The 22,905-nt window shown below is 39.4% G+C and overlaps 1 protein-coding gene and 1 long non-coding RNA gene across 4 annotated transcripts in view; one reads left to right on the forward strand and one right to left on the reverse strand.

The window, feature by feature from the left end:
• LOC110922104 (F-box/FBD/LRR-repeat protein At1g78750) overlaps positions 1-22,905 on the reverse strand; it is a 54,600-nt gene that overhangs the window by 4,585 nt on the left and 27,110 nt on the right. The gene's annotated exons all lie outside the window — the stretch shown is intronic.
• Positions 18,887-22,138, forward strand: LOC110925936. Of its 3 annotated transcripts, none has more exons than XR_002584868.2 (7): positions 18,887-19,492; positions 19,645-19,944; positions 20,038-20,136; positions 20,266-20,341; positions 21,053-21,118; positions 21,208-21,526; positions 21,861-22,138. It is a non-coding gene; the product is annotated as an uncharacterized LOC110925936 (long non-coding RNA). The 3 variants fall into 3 exon arrangements; XR_004886812.1 differs by having other exon boundaries at positions 21,062-21,118; XR_004886813.1 differs by having other exon boundaries at positions 21,062-21,118; positions 21,864-22,138.

Raw genomic sequence — 22,905 nt, forward strand, 5'->3', positions numbered from 1 at the left:
GATGAGGAACTTGATTTTCATATGCATGAGGGCACAGGTGCAAGTCCGTGAACAGGTCAGTACTTCCGTACAGCAGAGAGACGAACTTGACACCCGGATAAATGTGATATATTATCACTTATTTGATTTGGACATGTGATTGTTTATCACTTATTGAGGTCGAATGCAGTATGTAATATGTACACGTATGTATAGTATCATGGAAGATCTAGACTTGCCTCCCCGTTATTTTTCGGTAAAAGATACAACCATGATACCCAGATGATAAGCAGCATAAAGACCGAATATCTCAGAACCTCGGCAATCTATCAAACGAAATTTCGGTACTAAGACCATATGCCAATGAATGGTTCCCACCTGGTCTTCAGTCGATTAAGATTTATATCACCCTGCACACTTTAAAATGATTGTGAGCCTACCGATACATCTTATATAGAACTGCTTATCGTTTTTCATTTAAGGTTTAAAGAGGTTTGGATAGACCACTGATGTACTATCATTTTCTCTTTTGCTCGCCAGGAAACTCATTTTTGTTTTTCTATTGTTTTTGTGTTTTTGAAATTTTTTCGATGTTTTTGGATTTTCTGATTTTTGGATTTACTCCCCCTAAAATCAATAAACTAAGAGAAATTTAAAAACACACAAAGATATTTTCAAAAATGATTTTCCGATGTTGGTTTTACTCTTGTGCTTGACCTTAATGCCGTTTACCAAAATTAAGTTTTATCAGAAAAGATTTAACAAATTTTGGAAAAATGAGTTGGCATGTCGGTAAGCGGTGCGGACCATGACAACATTGATGAGTTTCATATTGAAACAATCACGTGTAAGGTGATATCCGAGATCAACGTGTCATGTCAAAGAGTGCTGTACGAGATAATAACAATTCACAAAGCAGCTAAAATATCGACAAGTATAGGAGAGATGAAGAATTTAAAGGCGTATCCTGCAACTGTTCCGTGCATTGCAAGGAATCTAAGCACTCTCCCAACTGGATATCCACCCGGTGTGGACTTCAAAGTCGAATTTGCAACTACTGAAAAATCTCTTGACAGCAACAAGCTCATAAACCTCCGGGTCCGGCTGGTCTTCCACATTTCACCAGCGAAGGTCTTTGACTTTCTCTTTCAGAAATGGTGTGCGGATGTTCAATCCACGCCAAGGCATCGACACACATTTCACTTCATTCGTTCCTGTGGACCCGATCAAAAACCATAATGACCAAATTTGACACGTTCTTCATTTGGTCGAATTTTGCAACTTCATTCATCCAAATTTTCCTTTTCTTTTCTCTCTCTCCATCAAAGGCAACAATTTCTTCTGTCGCCTATCTTGTGCAAGGACATTCCACTATCAACAATCCTAAGACTATCAATAGTTCCTCCTGGAACTTCCTGCACACTCACTCAGAGATTAGTTGGAGAGTGGGACCTAAGCCATTGTGGTCTTGGGTCTTCCATTCTCATCAATGACAATAACTTCTTGTCTTTGATGGTTTGTAAATTGTGATGGTCCCCCTGATGCATTAACCGTTTTTGGTTTCCAGTTCTGTTTTGTTTTATCAGTGTCATTCTTTAAAATTTTAATTTCATTACAGTTTGAAGTTTTTGAATTTGCTGATTTTACAGAAACAGATTGTTTTTGAACCACATCGGTTTTAATTGCTTTTTCAATCTTTTTGATCTGTTGGCGTTTCTGCTTCTTTTCCCTTTCTTTTACAAGGCGGGGATCTTGTCTGACAGAAGCAGATCGCTTACGGTCATTGTGATCACGGGGAGCATCAACCTTTTCTTTCTGCTTATGAAGATAAGGGCAATTTCGAATTATATGCCCAATGGTTCCACACTCAAAACATGATCTTCGTTCAACATACCCCGAAGAATCATGTGTTCTCTTAGCCGATGATGTTGAACCTTGTGAACTCGAGGTACTAGGCTTTGAGCTGTTTTGTTCACTTCTTTTCAAAACAGTAGCTTGTTTGACAAAATCTAAGTTAGATTTATTTTGAAACGTCTCAATTTTGTCTGTTCCCGTCGATTTCACAAAGTTAACATTTTTCTTCTTCTTTTGATTCGGCTTCTTCTGGACTTGAGCCGGTGACTTTCCTTTGGGCTTGGTGTGATTTTGCTGTTTTGGCATTGCTGGTAATTTCTTGTTGCCAAATTGTTTTCGAACTTCAGCCTTTGGGATTGGAGGACATTGTGTAACTGTAACACATGGTCCTTTCTTTCCCAAAAACTTACTTGTCGAATTTTCAAAGACTTTACTGATTAAGGATTGATTAACGTTCTTAATAGGAAAATCTTTGTCTGAGTAAATTTTATCATCACCAACCAAAGTGTACAGCAAGGTCACACTCTCCGACTCCTTCTCAGACGAGGACTCAGTTGCAACAGTCTTAGCGGGTGTGGCAGGGGGATCACATAGAATGTGATTCTCAAGAGGTATGTCCTCATTTTTGACTACCGCATCAGACTTTGCTGGAGCAGCATCATCAGATTCATCATCTGAAGAATCAGCATCCTCAACCTCAACTGGAGGATCCTGTTTCTGTTCAGCTGTTACAGATGTATCTGCTGACACATTTGAATCTGAGGATACTTCTTTCTGGTATCCGAGTCCTGCTGCAAACTCCTTCACATCAAGAGGAACAGATGGTTCGAAGAACACTCTATCCTCCTCATCAGGCATGGCATCATAATTGTGTCTGACTGGTGGTGGACATTTTTTGTATCCTATGCATGTGACATCCTTCTTTTCTTTCTGAACGTCAATGATGTGATCCAACACGTAGCTAGAGCTCAAATAGCTGTCTAGCTTGAGTTGGATTGCCTCACTTTCCGTTTTTACACAGACCATTTCTTTTTGCATTGCCTCAAGACGTGAGATGTACAAATTAATGTCCGTTTGTTTTCTGGAAACCATTTTAGTCAATTCAGTTTTATCTTTCTTTAATGTCTCAATCATTGACTTAAATTCCTTTTCATGGTTTTCATAAAACATATTGGCTTCTGTGCATTTTGAAAGATCCACAGTCAACTTCTGATTGTGGATGAATGTCACATCATATTTTTCTTGCAAAGCCTCGTGTTTGCTTTGCAATGCACACCACTCATCATTCAAGGAACCATGTTTGTCTTGCAAGTCAAACAAACTAGCTTGTAAAGCATCATGTTTGGCTTGCAACTCAGACATGTTTGCCTCTAACTTAACACATTTAGCCTGCAAGCTATCACAGTTATCACAGTTTACAGCAATGGGTTCATCGACACATACCTGACTTGAAGAACTGTCGACATTAGCCATAAAGGCTGAATGGAGAGAAGACGAAGTACAAGCAGCTTGGTCCACCAGAATAGATCTTCCAACACTTAGTGTTGTAGCTTCATCCAAACGTTCATCAATATCAGCATCAGCCGAGACACCAGATGTCTCACTCACATTCTCATCGCCTGACCCAGATGAATCTTCATCAACACTCCTGCTGTACCCAGAAGAGTCTTCATCCTCAGAAGATTCACCACCACTGGCGGAAAATTCTCCACCACTGGTGTTAACTACATCCTTCACAACTTGAGCAAAGCAAGCTGTACCATTAGGAGCATCACCACCAAACTGGATTGACCAGTCGCAACCTTCATCCATCTGAACTACAAGTGCCCGGTTGGCTTGATTGTTGACAGGCACTAATGTACGTTCATTATTTCTGTTCTGGTTCTGCTGGTTGCCCTGGTTTCTGAAGGGGTTCTGGTTTCCATGCTGTGCTGGCTTTGCACATTCCCTCTTGAAGTGACCCCGTTCACCACAGTTGAAGCACTTTACTGCTTGTTTATCAAACCCATACTTGGTGTCTCTCTTACTTTCCAAGCTGGTTCTGCCAGTACTTTCCAACCAATCCTTTGCTCTTCTCACAGCGCTAGCAAAGGCCCACTTGATATCCATCAAGTCCATCTCTTCTTTATCTATCTGCCGATAGTCTTCCTGTGTCAGATTAATGTTGCCAATCTGGCCTTCTATCAACCCACAGTACGCGCTCACTATAGTGTTAAGTAGTTCCATGTGTTCCTTGGCTACTTCTACACTGACTTTAGAAAAGCTTGAAATGTCGAGCTGTACTGTATTTGGCTTTGATTGTTGATCAGCAGATGATGTTCCTCCATAACATGCACGTTGTTGTTGAGCAGGAGGAGGTGGAGGTGGTTGGATTGGATTTCCAAATATATCTGTGGTGGGAGGCGGCTTAACAGGAACTTGTATTGGATTGCCAAAACAATCTGTGCTTGTGACAAACGCCGTTTGAATTGGAGCATGTGAACCAGTTCTTGCAGACGAAGAGTTGGAAGTTCCATAATACATTTCTGGATTCTGTGGCAATGGAACTCTCTTCGCCTTCAATGTTTCCTCCTGATCCTTGTTTTCCAAAAGCTGCACGAAGTCGTTAAAACTTGTAGTTCTCAACGCTCCGTTATACTTAAGGATTTCCAAGAAACTACTCCATTGAGGAGGTAAGGCATCAGCAAACTTCTTTACCACCTCTGTTTGAGTTGTTGTAACTCCAAAATTGTTCAATTCAGTAAGCAGGTGATAGAAACGACTTGTCATGTCTCCCAGAGACTCCTTATCCATGCAAGCGAAGCTGTCAAATTCTTTCTTGAGTAGATCATGACGCAGCTGACGTGTTGCTTCATTCCCTACTCCTCTTATTTTCAACCCGTCCCACAACTTCTTAGTTGTCTTGAAGCTGACAAACTGGTGATAAATATCCTTGCTCAAAGCCTGGGTGAGAATGGCGTATGCTTTCTTTTCCAGATCATACGTTTTCTTTTTATCTTCGGGAAGATCAGCAAATGACGCAGTCTCTGAAGCAGCAACCTCTATGGCTTGATCGAAATCTGTGGTGAAACGTATCCACAGTTCCGTATTTTGACCAAGAACATATGGTTTAAACCTCTCAGCCCATCCTGGATATTCATTCAAATGCATCAGCTTTGGGGGTCGATTCAAGCTTCCTGTTTCACTTTCGCTTAATAAGATACTTTGTACACTCGGAGTTTGACCCGTTACTAATGCCCATTGATTTGATGGTAAAGCATTTGCTTGTGAAGATGTAGATACTGGAGATTCGGCCCATGATGGTGATAGACTTGTACACGTGTATTTTCCACTATCAGGAGCCGGTGTACCCCACCATGAAGGAGTAACTCCTGAACTTGTATATTTACCACTATCTGGAGCAGGATTCCACCAACTCGGATTCATGATTAATGAGCAAAATAAATGCTAAGTGAAAACTCCGAAAGATCACACAGCCGAAGAATCCTGGTCGAAAGATCTGAGATCACAGAAACTTGTTAGCAATAAACTGACCACAATCGAAAGATCAACTATTGTTCGAAGGATCAACAGTACTCGAATGATTACTGTTGAGTCTTGAACAATAATTTCGAAAGATTCAAGAACTCGAAGGATTCCCTTTTTGAAAGATCCTTATCTTTCGAGTTAAATATCCTTATCTTTCGTATATCTGTCTTTCGAAGGATCACACTTGTTCGAATGATCAACAGTGTTCGAAAGATCACTGTTGACTTTCGAGCAATGGCTTCGAAAGATTCAAAATCTCGAAAGATTCACACTTGAAAGATCCTTATCTTTCGAGATAAATCCTTATCTTTCGAACAACTATCTTTCGAAAAGATTCCCTTATCGAAAGATATGTTTCGGACTCAGGAGGACTACTCGAAAGATATTTATCTATCGAGCTGTCTCTGAACGAAGGATGGTCTTTCGATGTTGAAAGATATCTTTCGATGTCGAAGGATATCTTTCGAATGCTCAATGACACACTGACACAGATGTGACGGGTAGGTGAAAAGGTGATGGATTGGTAAGTCAACTTTCGGCGAAAGGGTATGGCAGACTGTACTATCTTACCAACCACGATTTTCAAACAAGAACTTACCCAAAATGGTAAATTTAACCCAGAAACCGGTGACCGGAACCTTAACCGGAATATTGCCGGAATTCACCAAATCACTCAAGAACAAGTTTTCAAGTTACCCAACCCACTTACGAACACTCCCGGTAAGTTTAAAACACGTTTTCCAGTTTAAAAGTGTAGAAAAACCAACAAAAACGGGTGTTAAACCAAGTGTTCAAACACACACCAAGAACTTGAAAAACCCGGTTTTAAACAAGGTAAAGAGCCAAGCTCTGATACCACTTGTAGGTCCCTTTTTGTCGGATGACGAACCTCAAACCTTGTTATACTAACCCACTAGCGAGTGCGGAATCCAAGCTAGCGAGCAAACCGGGATTAAGCAAGTATAAACACAACATACAAGGGTTCACCGATTAACACAACTTGTATTAATGCAAATGAAGGTTTCGGTTACAAGCACAATGTTTACAAACCTAACTTGTAAACTCTCAAAGTGTGTGTGTGAGTTCCGGACAGAAAGCTCTCAAGAAGTCTCTCTTTCTTTCGGTGTGTGCACCTATGTGAACTCTCAGAACTGTCTAACACAACACACTGCATAGGTATATATACCCATACACAGCAGGTCTGCTCGAAGGATCCAATAGATGGTCCGAAGGATCATCTATCGATGACAATATGTTCGAAGGATCAGCAATGACCTCGAAGGATGATCCTTCGAGGTCTAACAATCGAAGCATATCTTTCGAGTACCTCGAAGGATCAACAGTATCCTTCGAGGAGCTATCCTTCGAGACAGACAACTATTTTCTATCAGTTTGACCAAGTCAAACCGGAGGATGGTTTACTTGGTCAACTTACAGACTTAGAACATCGTTTGTATACAGACCGAATACAGACAAAGTACAGACACAAGTGCACCAACACAAAGAATCCCTATTCTTCGTGGGATTGCATGTCACGAACAATGTCCTTATCAGGTTGTTCACCATGAAGAACCATTCTTCGTGGTGATGGATTGTTCGCTGGTATGGTCAACGAAGACTTCCATTCTTCGTGGGCCTGAGGATTGTTCGTGAGCCTAGTAACCTTCTTCGTAGGGTTACTGGGTGTTAGACACTTGCTTCTCATTTCAGTAAGAGAGACCCTGAGAGTTGTAAGCACTGTGTGTATGTGTTGTACTGATTCTCTTTAGTTAATCTAGGATTGTGAATCTTCGGTTACTTGTGTTTTGCATTTCTTTGCTTCGGTTTGCATAATTACGTGGATTCCGCACTCGTATTTGTGTAAACAAACAAGGAAGTTGGTTATCTTGATCCTCCAACTGAACCTACACTTTGCGGCGTCACTTTGGTCGTTATCCACTTGACTCTTCGGAAACCATAAAAGCGAATATCGATGCCAGTTCTGATAATACCAATTAAAAAATAGGTTTTCATCCCTCACACGACACGACGCGAGTTTGATTGTTCTTTCCCATCCTATGCGGTGACTTTGGTCATTGTCGTCTTGACTCGTCGGAAACAATAAAAGTGAATACCCATACCAGTTCCGTTAATACCAATTAAGAAAATAGCCCCCCCCCCAATGCTACGCGCCTGGAGTTGATCTTTTTTGTGTTACACGGTGCGACTTTGGTCGTTATGGGCTCGACCCATATGAAACCATAAAAGCAAAGATCGATAAAAGTGAATATTGATACCAGGGTTTTCCGAGCGCCGAGTCGGGAGTATGATCGGTTTTCCCTCATGTTACGCGACGTGACTTTGGTCATTATCGACTCGACTCATCGGAATACCATAAAAGCGTAGCTCGATAAAAGCGAATATCAATATCGGTTTCAATAATACCAATTAAGAAAATAAAAATAGGTTTTTTCCCACCGTGCTATGCGGCGGGAGTTTGATCATTTTCACGTGTGCTACGTGACGTGACTTAGATTGTTATCGGCTCTGTTCATAGGAAACCATAAAAACGATGTTCAAGCGAATATTAATACCAATTCTAAAGAAATGAATGAAAAAGACAAAAAAAAAAAACTAAAAGTTAAAAACAATAAAAAACAACAAAAAAGCTGTAGGTCCGGCTAGGAGGATCTAGTCGCCTAATCCTTGTATACTAACCAACCCGGTTGTGCGGAATCCAACCGGAATGGCAAACCGAGATAGAACACGCACAAAACAACACACACAATATTCACCGATTAACACCACTTGTATTAATACGAATGAAAGGTTCGGTTACAAGCTCAATGTTTACAAATGTATTTTTCAAACTCTCTCAAACTCTCGTGTGTGTGTGCTCTCTGTGTTCTCTCTATGTGTTCTCTTACTTTCTTATCCACAGACAGTGTATTTATAGCACAGACACTACGAATCAGACTCTCACTTGACGAATCACAGCTTGGCGAATCAGGAGCTTGAGGAAACACATAGTCATTGACGAAACATGATCCTGCTCGACGAAACTGCTTTGTTTCGTCGATCCTTCTCTATTTCGTCAACAACATGGGCTTTGGCCCAACTGTTGAAATCCATACTGTATGCTGATTGGCCCAAGTTAATGAACCTCATGCACGTACATTCTACTTGATTCAAATATGTGCATTTTAGTCAAAGTCTTGACATCATCATGACATCATCATGATGATGTCATGATGATGTGTCAAGCGGGAAGTGTTCTCGGCTCTCCGTGCTTCGTGTGTCGAACTCTGGGGCGCACGACGGAGGAATGTCGTGACGTCGGGCTTGAGCCGAACCTAACCGAGTCGAACCGAGCCAAGTCGAACCGAGTCGAGTCGGGACCACATAATAGGTATCAACAAACTCCCCCTTGGGCGCTACTCGCGAGGTTCATCTTCCATGTCTTCCATGTCGGAGGATCTTCAATGTCTTCACGTCTTGAAAGTAGAAAGTGTATCAACAAACTACCCGTATCATGTAGGAAATGTGTTGACAAACTCCCCCTTAACATAAGTTCCCCCTTGAGTTATGCTCGTGAATGACTTGATCTTTAGTGCTTGAGATCCTTGTGGTGTTGATGATGGTCAGCGGCAACTCGATCATCTTCATCTTTTGAGTGCCTTCACGTCGTGTCTTCATTCCGAAGCTTGTCATCGACCATGTTCTCCTTGCCTTTAGAATCTGCACATGCAAGAAATCTAAACGCGTAATGAGAACAACTGCTTGGAATATAGTTAATATAAACAAATGACACACGAATGACCATGTCACAATCAAACACCCTCCGACAGTTTGAAAGTTTAACAAATTTATCAATTTTAGTTTTTAACTTTCAAAACATGCAAATTTCGACCGTTTATGAAGATTTAGTCAATTCAGTTCTCGTTCAGGTTTCAGGTAACGAAGACTTGAGATCCAACATCGTACGATCGAAAATAAAATAGAAATAAAATCTTTTTGGCTTTTATAAAGTTTATATTAAAACACACCTAAAATCTTTTTGGTATTTTTGAATATTTGAAATGTAAAGACTGAAAGCAGTAAATAAATATTTACAGACATTCTTTTTGCGAGTTTCGAGGGTAAGAGAATCATATCAGTGTACGGTCATGCCATAACGATCTTGTTGTTCAATTAATTAACATTAAGATAGGCATCCTATAACAATTATCGGTATTGTTGTCCACTTAAGCTCAACTTATCAGATGTAATCATGGCGAGGGGATACGTTAAGGTATGATTTATACTTACCGACCGGTGTTCATCCACATCACGACACATTCCCGTATCAAGGTATGCACGAGGGTTCATCTTACCGGTGAGTATACCGATTATCATCTGTTTGACCGTATATGATGTGAGATTCTCACTTATTTTGATTTGAAAACAAGCCCTATGTGATAAAATCACTTATTAATGAGGAACTTGATTTTCAATGCATGAGGGCACAGGAGCAAGTCCGTGAACAGGTCAGTACTTTCGTACAGCAGAGAGACGAACTTGACTCCCGGAAAAATGTGATATTTTATCACTTATTTGTTTGGACATGTGATTGTTGATCACTTATTGAGGTCGTATGCAATATGTACACGTATGTATAGTATCATGGAAGATCTAGACTTGCGTCCCCGTTATTTTTCGGTAAAAGATACAACCATGATACCCAGATGATAAGCAGCATAAAGACCGAATATCTCAGAACCTCGGCAATCTATCAAACGAAATTTCGGTACTAAGACCATATGACAATGAATGGTTCCCACCTGGTCTTCAGTCGGTTAAGGTTTATATCACCCTGCACACTTTAAAATGATTGTGAGCCTACCGATACATCTTATATAGAGCCGCTTATCGTTTTTCATTTAAGGTTTAAAGAGGTTTGGATAGACCACTGATGTACTATCATTTTCTCTTTTGCTCGCCAGGAAACTCATTTTTGATTTTCTATTGTTTTTGTGTTTTTGAAATTTTTCGATGTTTTTGGATTTTTTTTTTCAAATTTTGGATTTACTCCCCCTAAAATCAATAAACTAAGACAAATTTAAAAACACAAAGGTATTTACAAAAATGATTTTCCGATGTTGGTTTTACTCAGGCTTGACCTTAATGCCGTTTACCAATAATAAAAAGTCAAATCTTGATTTGTCAAAAGCTTTGGTAAAAAGGTCGGCACGTTGGTCATCGGTGTGGACCTTAACAACATCGATTAGCCTTTTCTCAAAGCAATCACGTATGAAGTGATATTTGATTTCGATGTGTTTGGTTTTTGAATGCTGCACAGGATTTCGAGTGATCTGTAATGCAGCAGAATTATCAACGTAAATAGGAGTAGTTAGGAATTCAAAACCGTAGTCCCGCAATTGTTGTTGGATCCAAAGAACTTGGGAGCAACAACTTGAGGCAGCAATGTATTCAGCTTCGCATGTTGATGTAGCGACGCATGTCTGCTTCTTGCACTGCCATGTGACTAGGCGATTTCCTAAAAACTGACATCCAGCCGTTGTGGATTTACCGTCGATTTTGCATCCGCCAAAATCAGAATCACTGAAAGCTACCAATTCAAAGTTATTATCCCTAGGGTACCATAGACCGGTGTCAGGGTAACCCTTCAAATAACGAAAAATCCTTTTAACAGCTGCAAGATGTGAGGCCTTCGGGTTCACTTGGTATCTGGCAAGCAGGCACGTTGGGTACATTATGTCTGGCCTTGAAGCTGTGAGGTACATAAGAGATCCGATCATTGCGCGGTAGTGTGAAGGACTAACAGCTTCACCCTTCAAGTCTGGAGTAATTCCGTGATTTATCGGCAATGGGGTACCAATGGGCGTTGCATCGGACATCTGGAATCGGCTCAACATGTCACCAACATATTTAGTCTGATGGATGAATATCCCAGACTCCGTTTGTTGCACTTGTAGGCCCAAAAAGAAGTTCATTTCCCCCATAGCACTCATCTCGAATTTATCCTGCATAATGCGCTCGAAATTCCTACACAAGACATCATTAGTAGAACCAAAAATAATATCATCAACGTATACCTGTACCAGAAGAAGATCTCCATCTTGTTCTTTGATGAAAAGAGTACAGTCGATAAGACCCCTTCGAAAACCGTTCTCCAGCAGATAGTTAGATAAGGTTGCGTACCAAGCTCGCGGTGCTTGATGAAGACCATAGAGAGCTTTGTTGAGCAACCAAACCCGATCGGGATGGATAGGATCTTCAAAACCTGGAGGCTGTTCGACATACACCTCTTCTTCAACCACACCATGTAAAAATGCACTTTTCACGTCCATCTGATAAACCTTGAATCCTTTGAAGGACGCATAGGCTAGAAAGATTCGAATTGCTTCGAGACGTGCCACTGGTGCATACACTTCGTTATAGTCGATGCCTTCTATCTGACGAAAACCTTGAACGACTAAACGCGCTTTGTTTCGGATAACAACTCCGCGGTCATCCTTTTTGCATTTGAACACCCAACGGGTACCAATCTTCTTGTATCCAGCAGGTTTCTCTACGAGTTTCCAGACACCCAGCTTCTGGAACTGTTGCAATTCTTCCTGCATGGCTTCCACCCAAGAGTTATCTTTCATGGCTTCTTTCCAAGTTCTTGGCTCTTCCTGTGAGACATAACACGCGAAAGACCAATCGTTTTGTTGCCCGGATTCTCTAATTGCTGCATACAGGCCTGCATTGTTGTTGTTCCGCAACATGTTTCTTGTTTGAATGCCACTTTGCACATTTCCTATGATGTTTTGTTGAGGATGGGTATTATGAATCCTTGTTTCAGGATTATCTCGAACTGGAATATTGATACCCAGATTGTTGAGATTAAGATCAACAACCAAATCAAGGCCCGGAATTGACGAAGAGGATGATGCAGTAGCTTCAGCTGTTCTGTGGGCATCCACTGGAGGAGTACCCTCTGAAGTACCATAACTGCTGTTGTAGGGACTTCTTGATCTGCATCTAGAAATTCATCATCCTCTGAAGATTCGTTCAATTCGGTTGCATCATGAAAATCCTCATTGTTGAGAGTATTGTTGTTCACCGAAGAAGATGGTTCTAGATTGACAAGAATTGGACGAACCACCGGTGAAACTGTTGCATTGTCACTCTCGAAAAACATTCTTTCCGCAACATTTTCTTCAACGGCTTCAACATTGATCGAATTGAAAAAGTCATCATACTCAAACATCCAAGGCTGACCAGGACATTTAACTGGCAAGGTGTGCCTTTGTACTCTGACTTCAGACCATTCCTCGACCCTTTTGGTCTCTAGATTCCAGACACGTAAGTTAGGGGTGGCATACCCAAGAAAGTATCCCTCAATTGCTTTTGCCCCAAACTTTCCATTAGGATCGATCATTGTGCATGGAGCTCCAAACGGTTCAAGATAAGACAAATCTGGTTTCCGTTTGTTAATGAGCTCAAAGCAAGTCTTGTTGTGCCTTTTGACTGTAAGGACTCGGTTCAATGTATAACATGCAGAGGCTACAGCTTCAGTCCAGAATGGAATGGGCAACTGTGACTCTACCAACATTGTCCTAGCAGTCTCGATCAATGTGCGGTTCTTTCGTTCAGCGACGCCATTTTGCTGAGGAGTATAAGCTGCACTAAACTCATGAAGAATACCCTTTTCAGTGCAAAACTCCGCCATGGCATGATTTTTGAATTCAGTACCATTGTCGCTACGTATCCGCCTAACCTTTAATTTATACAAATTCTCAATCTGAACGATAAAGTTTTTGATAATTCCAAAGGTTTCACTCTTGTGTGCCATGAACGCCACCCAAGAAAATCTTGAATAATCATCAGTAATCACGAGACAGTATTGATCACCCCGAATACTTTTGTGCTTGACAGGACCGAACAAATCCATGTGCAAACGTTCAAGGGGAACTGCCACCGTGTTGATCTTCTTTGTAGGGTGCTTCTTCTTTGTTTGTTTACCCTTTTGGCACGAAACACAAACGTCTTGAAGATGGAAATTTTTGAGAGGAACACCATTCACCAATTCATTTGAAACCAAATGATTCATTTTGCGCAAGTGAATGTGACCCATACGTCTGTGCCAAGAGATAGTGTCTTTTTCTGTGGCTTTAGAAACGAAACATGTTGCTTGTGCAGACGTAGTAATAGCCTGGCTCAAATCAAGGACATACAAATCATTTATCCTTGGAGCAGACAAGAGAATCCATTCTTTTGGAATTTTGAAGCCGGGTTTCAGCACATAACATCCATTAGCATCAAAGTGTACTGAGAACTGCTTGTCACAAATTTAAGAAACACTAAGAAGATTGTGATCAAGTTGCTGCACAAAGTTGATCTTGTCAAAGCTGACAATCCCGTTGGATATTATTCCTTCACCCGTAATATATCCACCCTTATCTCCAGCAAAAGCAACATAACCGCCTCTAATAGATTTGACGTCGTAGAGAAGCTTCATGTCGCCCGTCATGTGCCTGGATGCCCCACTATCAACAATCCAGTGACTACTGATAGTTCCTCCTGGAACACCCTGACTTGATGAACTGCCGACATTAGCCATAAAGGCTGAATGAAGAGAAGACGAAGCATAAGCAGCTTGATCCACCAAAATAGATCTTCTATCAGTTCTGGCTGTAGCTTCCTCTAAAAGTTCATCAATATCAGCATCAATCGAAACACCAGATATCTCACCCACATTCTCATCACCTGATCTTGAGGATTCTTCATCGGAACTCCTGCTATAACTGGAGGAGTCTTCATCCTCAGAAGATTCACCACCATTGGCGGAAGATTCTCCACCACTGGTGTGAACTGGATCTTTCACAACCTTAGCAAAACATGCAGTACCATCCGGAGCATCACTGCTTAACTGAATAGACCAGTCACAGCCTTCATCAACCTGAACCACAAGTGCCTGGTTGGCATTTGATGGTCCCGCTTGGTTGTTAACCGGTACCAATGTACGCTCATTGTTCCTTGGTTGGTTCTGGTTTGCCCTGTTCCCTTGACTTCTGAAGGGATTTTGGTTCCCATGTTGAGAGGGCCTTGTACATTCACGCTTAAAGTGGCCACGTTCTCCACAGTTAAAGCACTTTACGGCCTGCTTATCGAACCCATACTTGGTATCCTTCTTGCTTTCCAAGCTGGTTCTGCCTGTTCTCTCCATGAAATCCTTTGCTCTTCTAACAGCACTTGCAAAGGCCCACTTGATATCCATCATTTCCATCTCCTCTTTATCAATCTGCTGATAGTCTTCCTGTGTCAGATTAATGTTGCCAATCTGACCTTCAACTAACCCGCAGTACGCGCTCACCAAAGTGTTAAGCAGCTCCATGTGTTCCTTAGCTACTTCCACACTGACTTTAGAGAAGCTTGAGGTGTTGAGCCGCACTGTATCTGGCTTTGATTGCTGACCAGCAGATGATGTACCTCCATAACAAGCTTGAGCAGGAGGAGGTGGTTGAATGGGATTTCCATACATGTCTGTGGTTGGAGGAGGCTTAACAGGAACCTGCACAGTATTACCATACATATCTGTGCTTGTGACAAAAGCTGTTTGCAGTGGAGCATGAGAACCATGGTTGCTTGGCACAATGGCTCTTGAAGAAGAAGTACTTGTAGTTCCATAATACATTTCTGGATTCTGTGGCACTGGAACTCTCTTTGCTTTCAAGGTTTCTTCTTGATCCTTGTTCTCTAACAACTGCACGAAGTCATTGATGTTTGTAGTAGCCATAACCCCATTATACTTCAAAATCTCCAGAAAACTGTTCCATTGGGGTGGCAATGCATCAGCAAACTTCTTCACTACTTCTGTCTGAGTTGTTGCTACACCAAAATTGTTCAACTCAGTAAGCAAGTGATAGAACCGGCTTGTCATGTCTCCCAAAGACTCCTTATCTAAGCATGCGAAACCGTCAAATTCCTTCTTGAGGAGATCATGACGCAATCGGCGTGTTGCTTCATTCCCTACTCCTCTGGTTTTCAACCCGTCCCACAACTTCTTCGTAGTCTTGAAGCTGACGAACTGGTGATAAATATCCTTGCTTAACGCCTAAGTGAGAATGGCGTAAGCTTTCTTTTCCAGATCATATGTTTTCTTCTGATCCTCTGGAAGATCGGCAAAGGTAGCAGTCGACAAAGCAGCAACCTCGATAGCTTGATCGAAATCTGTGGTGAAACGTATCCACAGTTCCGTATTCTGACCAAGAACATACGTACGGAATCTATCAGCCCAACCCGGATACTCGTTTAAGTGCATCAGCTTTGGAGGTCGATTCAAACTTCCTGTTTCGCTTTCGCTTAAAAGAATACTTTGAATACTTGGAGTTTGATTCGATACTAATGCCCACTGATTGGCTTGAGAAGATGTCGACACCGGAGACTCGGCCCATGAAGGTGATAGACTTGTACTTGTGTACTTTCCACTATCGGGAGCCGGTGTACCCCACCATGAGGGAGTGGAACCTGTACTTGTATATTTTCCACTGTCTGGAGCCGGAGTTCCCCACCAACTCGGGTTCATTTTTTATTAAGAAAGATGATCACCTGAAAATCACACTTAAATTAAATAGTTAAGTCACACTTGTACACCTTCTGTTTAAATGTTTTGACGAAACAGAATGTTTGATGAAATATGAAGGCCACACACAATGTTGACGAAACAAAAAAAAAAAAATAAAAAAAAAAAATAATAATAATAATAATAATAATAATAATAATAATAATAATAATAATAATAATAATAATAATAATTTTGTTTAAATGACGAAAATGGCTCAAAATCACTTTCGGCCCAACTTCACCTTTAGGCAAAACAAGAATAAAGGCCCACCAAGTCTTGTTTTGGGCTTATATGTCAACGAAACAGGAGAACAATTTTTGTTAGGCTTGAAGGTCAACGAAACAAGTATTATGGATCTTTTATTTAAGTTTGACGAAATAGGTTTAGTGCTTTTGGACTCTTTGACGAAACAAAGTCCACAAATCAGTTTCGTTGAATATCCTGTTTCACCAAAAATTAATAAAGTTGTGTTTCGCCAAAGATTCTTGTTTCGCCAAAGATTCTTGTTTCGTCAAAAAGGATAACCGGGTTGGTGAAAAGTTGGTGTCAGGTTTGACCTTATCTTCCTGACACAACACACATGCTGCTTTCGGCTAAAGCATGTTTGTTTCACCAAACAAGTAAGACTTCTAATATTTTAATCAAATAACACTTTTCAATGCACAAACAACTTAACAAATGATTTTAAATGGATCAAAAAGTTGTGTTTATGAAGAACAAGTTGAAGATAACAAGAACACTATGAATTTTTCCGGCGAACCTTCAAATTCCGAACATAATATTTTGCTAAAATGTTTAAGAAAAACCCATAACTAACATGTAAACATGAAAAATAACAAGGTTTTTAACAAAACACAAAGCAAAACAACAAGATTAAACCCGATTTTTAGAATGTTTTTCCAGAAAATATGAATTTTAACACCCGAAAAACAAACCAAGAACACACTCGGTTTTAACAAGGAGAAGAGCCAAGGCTCTGATACCACTTGTAGGTCCGGCTAGGAGGATCTAGTCGCCTAATCCTTGTATACTAACCAACCCGGTTGTGCGGAATCCAACCGGAATGGCAAACCGAGATAGAACACGCACAAAACAACACACACAATATTCACCGATTAACACCACTTGTATTAATACGAATGAAAGGTTCGGTTACAAGCTCAATGTTTACAAATGTATTTTTCAAACTCTCTCAAACTCTCGTGTGTGTGTGCTCTCTGTGTTCTCTCTATGTGTTCTCTTACTTTCTTATCCACAGACAGTGTATTTATAGCACAGACACTACGAATCAGACTCTCACTTGACGAATCACAGCTTGGCGAATCAGGAGCTTGAGGAAACACATAGTCATTGACGAAACATGATCCTGGTCGACGAAACTGCTTTGTTTCGTCGATCCTTCTCTATTTCGTCGACAACATGGGCTTTGGCCCAACTGTTGAAATCCATACTGTATGCTGATTGGCCCAAGTTAATGAACCTCATGCACGTACATTCTACTTGATTCAAATATGTGCATTTTAGTCAAAGTCTTGACATCATCATGACATCATCATGATGATGTCATGATGATGTGTCAAGCGGGAAGTGTTCTCGGCTCTCCGTGCTTCGTGTGTCGAACTCTGGGGCGCACGACGGAGGAATGTCGTGACGTCGGGCTTGAGCCGAACCTAACCGAGTCGAACCGAGCCAAGTCGAACCGAGTCGAGTCGCGACCACATAATAGGTATCAACAAAAGCCACTATTCATAAGGTCTTTCATCAATTGTTATTGTTATGTATAGTTTTAAGCCCTCTGCGTTGTGGGGCGGGGTACAAAATCGTGCTATCAGTTTTTTTCCTTTTTGTTGGAAGGGGAAGGGGGTAGAACCGTGCTAAGTAGCAAACCAATGACAATGTAAACCAGGAAAAAAATATAAAAAACCACGTAATTATAAAACTAACTAACTCACATGACGTAAAAGGTAGGCAAACTCGCGATTATACTACACATATTTTAAAGTCGATGGGGGGTAAAAAACAATTAAGAAATATAGATGGACAAAAGTGACATCTTTCATGTTATGTAACTTAAAAAGGGATAAAATAAAATTTAATAAAAAAATAAAGAATAAAGATAAAAGTTGAGGTACCACCAAATAAAGTTTGATGCTCAAAATCAGCTAGCTGTTGGTAGCGCTTTTGGTAAATAACTAAAAAAGTTACAATGACATAGTCAGGGGCGGACCTACGTTACGAGGAACGGGGTCCCCGGACCCCAATCTTTTTTTAAAAAGTAGTAGAAACGGTATATAAAATTGTCTATGGACCCCATAAAATAATTTAGTTGGACCCCATAACAATAAAAGTCAGCCTAGTGCAGTGGTAAAACCCCTTGTTAACACACAAAAGGTCATGGGTTCGATACCTGTTTCTCCGTTTTTTTGTGTTTTTTTTTTTGGACCCCATTGTCCAAAAATCCTGGGTCCGCCACTGGACATAGTTGTAATTAACTTTTCAAAATTGACCAAATAACATAGTGTATTGAGTAATGGGTTTAAGTCCTCAACCCAAAAAATATTTTTATAGTACATTATATATTGTTATATTCATCTTAAAGTCAAAGGGAACAAAATACAACGATGAAATCAAATCCTAACCCTTATAATTCAGAAAAAGAAGGGGAGGTTTTTTTTGTTCACTTTGACTTTCTCATACCCCACGATCTATCTATAACGTAACATATGTTTTAATTACAAACATAAAACCCACGATCCACATAAAATAACTGACCTAAACAAGTTATGTTCCCATTAATCTTAGATTTTTGGGTTGATCTTGACCATTCAAATTCCCTAACTTTTAATCTGGACCGTGTAAATTCACATATTTCTTCTAGAAGGAGCAGTTCAGAGAGGTTTTGCTCTCCTCCTTAACCTGCGGTGGTTTCCTGATTTCTCGTGGATTAACCACGTTCTCCCTCTCCATTTTTTCTCCATAATCTCAGTCTCCTTCTCTCTTCATATCGCTCCTTTAATTGCATAATCTACCCTGAGAAAACACGCAGGAGATATTGGCAATAACCCTAACCCTTCTCTATAAATTGCAAAATCTCAATGCGGGCTAATCTCTTTCATACAATTGCTGATTGGATTTGAATCTCATCTTCGTAATTACCTTGTAAATATGTTGCATACTTAATTAAAGGATTTGAAATGTCAATTTTGGGTTTTTTATGATGTGCATATATTCACTTGTGAACTGTGTGTTAGTTATTATTTCTTTTTTTTTATTATTACAAGATTGATCATGTTCATATACTAACGATAATGTGTTACAGGTCGCACAATCGATAATTTTTTTTCCTTTTTATCACTTTTGTTTTCCTTTTTATCTGAGTTTAGTTTTCGGTTTTCGACCAACACTCACCGCCCCATCGGGGATCCCAGCATTTATTTGAATACTCGATTAGTGGGAAAAAGGCAAATCCGTTATATTCAGTCAGCTCACTCCGATAATCAAAAGCCTCTGGATGTTCAATCGCTACACCATGCCTTACTGGTTTGTGTACTGTTACCTCCATATTTTGGTGATGTTAATATTTTTCGAATAGCTTTTCGTCTTTTAATGATTGTTTAGTGTTTGTGTTTGCTTTGTGAATAATATGATTTGTAGACTTTTGGTATGCTTACACACTAATTTAATTGTTTCAGGGAGGAAATAAAGGGTGTCTTGTGTGCAAGAAAAAGATGGCAACTTCTCCCAAAACACTTTCTGGATTCTGCCCTGCCCCATTTAGAAATCTTTTGGAATATGTTGTTAATTTGAAGTTTGATGAGGAGCCTACGTATGCAAAAATTTCCATTTGATCGTCTGAAAGTTCTAATCGTGTGACGAGGAGCCTAATCATTTAGGTTTCGTCGAATGCTAATGGTCACACATTCTTTGGTACCCACAAAGTTTATTACCTCCTAAAGTCATAATTGCATTAACTTTATCTTCAAAAGGGGAAGGTATATTATAGTAAAGAAAAAAAAAGTTTTTATCCCTGAGTTATGTAGTTTTATCCATTTAGTTTTTAACCATAATTATTTTTGAAATTGTAGGTCAAACTGATTTCTTGACCAAACGTCAACTGGCATGGGAGACTTCATTTTGTAGCCTTAATTTCATGTTAAAGAAGAACATTTGTTACTTATTTTATGGTACTTATTTTAAATTAACTAATGTTACTTATTATGTATGTGTGTTACATCTCCTTAAAGTAGCTATTTTGCTGAAATACATGTCAAATCTTTGTGTTAATTTGTTGGCTTATTATATGGTATTTGTAGGTTCACGAAGAGAACTCACATCATAGTACTTTGGCTGTTTGTTTGAAGCCGTGAAAATGAAGCCCTTTAATGGAAGGTCTGTTCTTTTCACTTAAGTCATGTATGCAATCAACAATTATCATAGTGGTTAAATTGCATATACTGAACAAGAATTTGTACTCTCTTTTAATAACTTGTGTCACGAATATGTAAGTTTATCTAAAGTTATTAGGCCAACTTGCTATTTGGTCTTAGGGATTACATCAAACAAACATACTGAACATCATCGCTATAAACTAATGATTATTAGTAGCGTTAAAAGCTGTTTTTACATTTGTTGTTTTCATGGAAAAAGAGAAGCTTGAATTCTGAAACTTTGGCATATTTTATTTAAACTATTTTGGGTTATATTTCAATCTGATGGTTTATATACGACTTCACTCTGGTTATGTTGAGTCGAATGTATTTTTAATGCATAGAACTTCTGAAATTTGTTTTTTGAAAACAAGATTAATTGTATTGATATAGCTGACACTCTAATTTTATATAGCAAAATTTAAAAGTCTTGATAAAATTTGCTTGGAGTTAAAAAAAATTGGGATTCCGGCTTGCGTTGGTCCATAAAAAACCTTGCATTTGGATCTGAACATGCCCATACTGCGACCCATAGAAGTAATTCAAGTCACCATGCATGTAAGCATGTTGCACGAATAAATCTTTTTATAGTTATAATCATTTTGATTCTTTTTTGTTTCCAGTTTCTTTAATTGTTCTCTTTTCTTTATATATTTATTGTGTGACTCAAAAGTGTCATCAGGTAGATGTCGAGACCAATGAGGTTTATGCTCAAATGACGTTGCCACTACGGAGCTTGGTATGTTCTTCCCATTTAATCATTTTATGAATGTGGAGGTTTATTACCAATTTCTTAATTATGTTTCAATTGTTTTGCAATATATGTAGGAAGAACAAAAAGAAGCATTTCTTCCGATAGATTTGGATGCCCCGGGCAAACAACGTACAAATTATTTTTGTTAAATATTGACTGCAAGTGACGCTAGCACTCACAGTCGAATTTAGTTCACCGTCACTCAGCTGAGAAAGTGTCTCCTCCACTATTAAGCTAGAACATATCCCAAAGAAAGTAGCATAAAGTTGGTGCATTTCTTCCACTCCCCCACTTACACACCTAATTCTGGGTATGGGTATCAACCATTTCTTAATATTATACAAGACAGTGATTTGGAGCTTGAGTGTCAAGAGGATATTTAGCATACTTAAGGTTTGTATATCTTTTTTCTAATATAATGGTCAAATTTGTTAAGGTTTTTTTTTTTTTTTTTTTTTTGTTCCTACACATGTGATTTCTTATTTCTATGCACTTCTTTTTCACATACTTGGCATATACGTGCCTCTCGGCCTGCGTATGACCTTTATCGTAGAACACGTGTCTTCTGAAATGGGTGGTTTCGAAAGGAATAACAATGAAACTATATTAGTATTTGGTCTTGGGGCGCTGTACCTGATCTAACCCCTTTGGATTTTAATAGTTATATAATATAATATATAAACGACTTTAAGTTCTCATTAACATATCTGTGTGTGTAATACAATAGCAGGACCACCCGATTAGCATGGAGAAGCTAGAGTTATTTTCCGGGTCAACACTCAACCCATTAAAAGAGAAGTCGCAGCTTATGTTGGGTTAGAGGGGAAGGAAGTTATGAGCAACAGTTATCTCTATTTTCCACTTTACTATTTAGACTAGACTATCGTTGTTTTGTTCTTTGTCTTTGAAAAACTTAGTATTAGTTTCTTGTATTTGGATATTAGCCCATCTCAAGTAGGCCTATTATCAGTCGTTTTAATTTTAATCAAGCCTATTTCAAGTTCTTATCAGAGTGAGAGAGTGTGTGTTTGTGTGTGTTCGTCCTGATGACCTTAAACTACCCGCCGGACGGGTATAGAACTAGTTTATATTAAACGGGTTTAAATCATCAACCCAAAAAGTATTTTTATAGTCATAGCAAATAAAAAATTTGATTCCTTCTTACACCACCTCCTCGCCATCGCCACCCTAGCACCCGGCCTCGCCATCTCGCCCTGTCGCCACCACTAGTTGCTATAAAACAATCCGATGGGTGAACCTATTTTGATACTTTTTTTTTCCAAAACGACTCATTTTAAATGGAGCCCATTTTGGTTAGAACCGCTTTTGATCTAAACCATATTGAAACCCTTTTTGACCTGAAATAAAATTCTGCTTCCGTTTACAATATTATTAATGTTCAGTAGTTCTGTTCACGTGAAAAAAAAAATTAAAATATTTTCATTACTTTCATTAAAGTATAGTTTTTCAACTTCTGTTTACCATATATTATCTAGCTTTCGTCTTTTAACTCTATAATAATGTTTCATTTAAATCTGATACTTCATATACATATTGATCTAGGTATTATCACAATCACAAATTGGGGCGTGTACAGTTTGTAAATGTGTGTCATATTTATAGGAAAGATGTAGGTCCCTCGGAGGATGAGGTCAAACCTTAACCTTGTTATGTGAAACACACTAGCGAGTGCGGAATCCAATCTAGAGTGCAAACCGAGATGAAACAAGCACAAACACAAGACACACAATATTCACCGATTAACACCACTT

Source organism: Helianthus annuus, chromosome 17, assembly GCF_002127325.2.
Source record: "Helianthus annuus cultivar XRQ/B chromosome 17, HanXRQr2.0-SUNRISE, whole genome shotgun sequence".
Taxonomy (NCBI): Eukaryota; Viridiplantae; Streptophyta; class Magnoliopsida; order Asterales; family Asteraceae; genus Helianthus; species Helianthus annuus.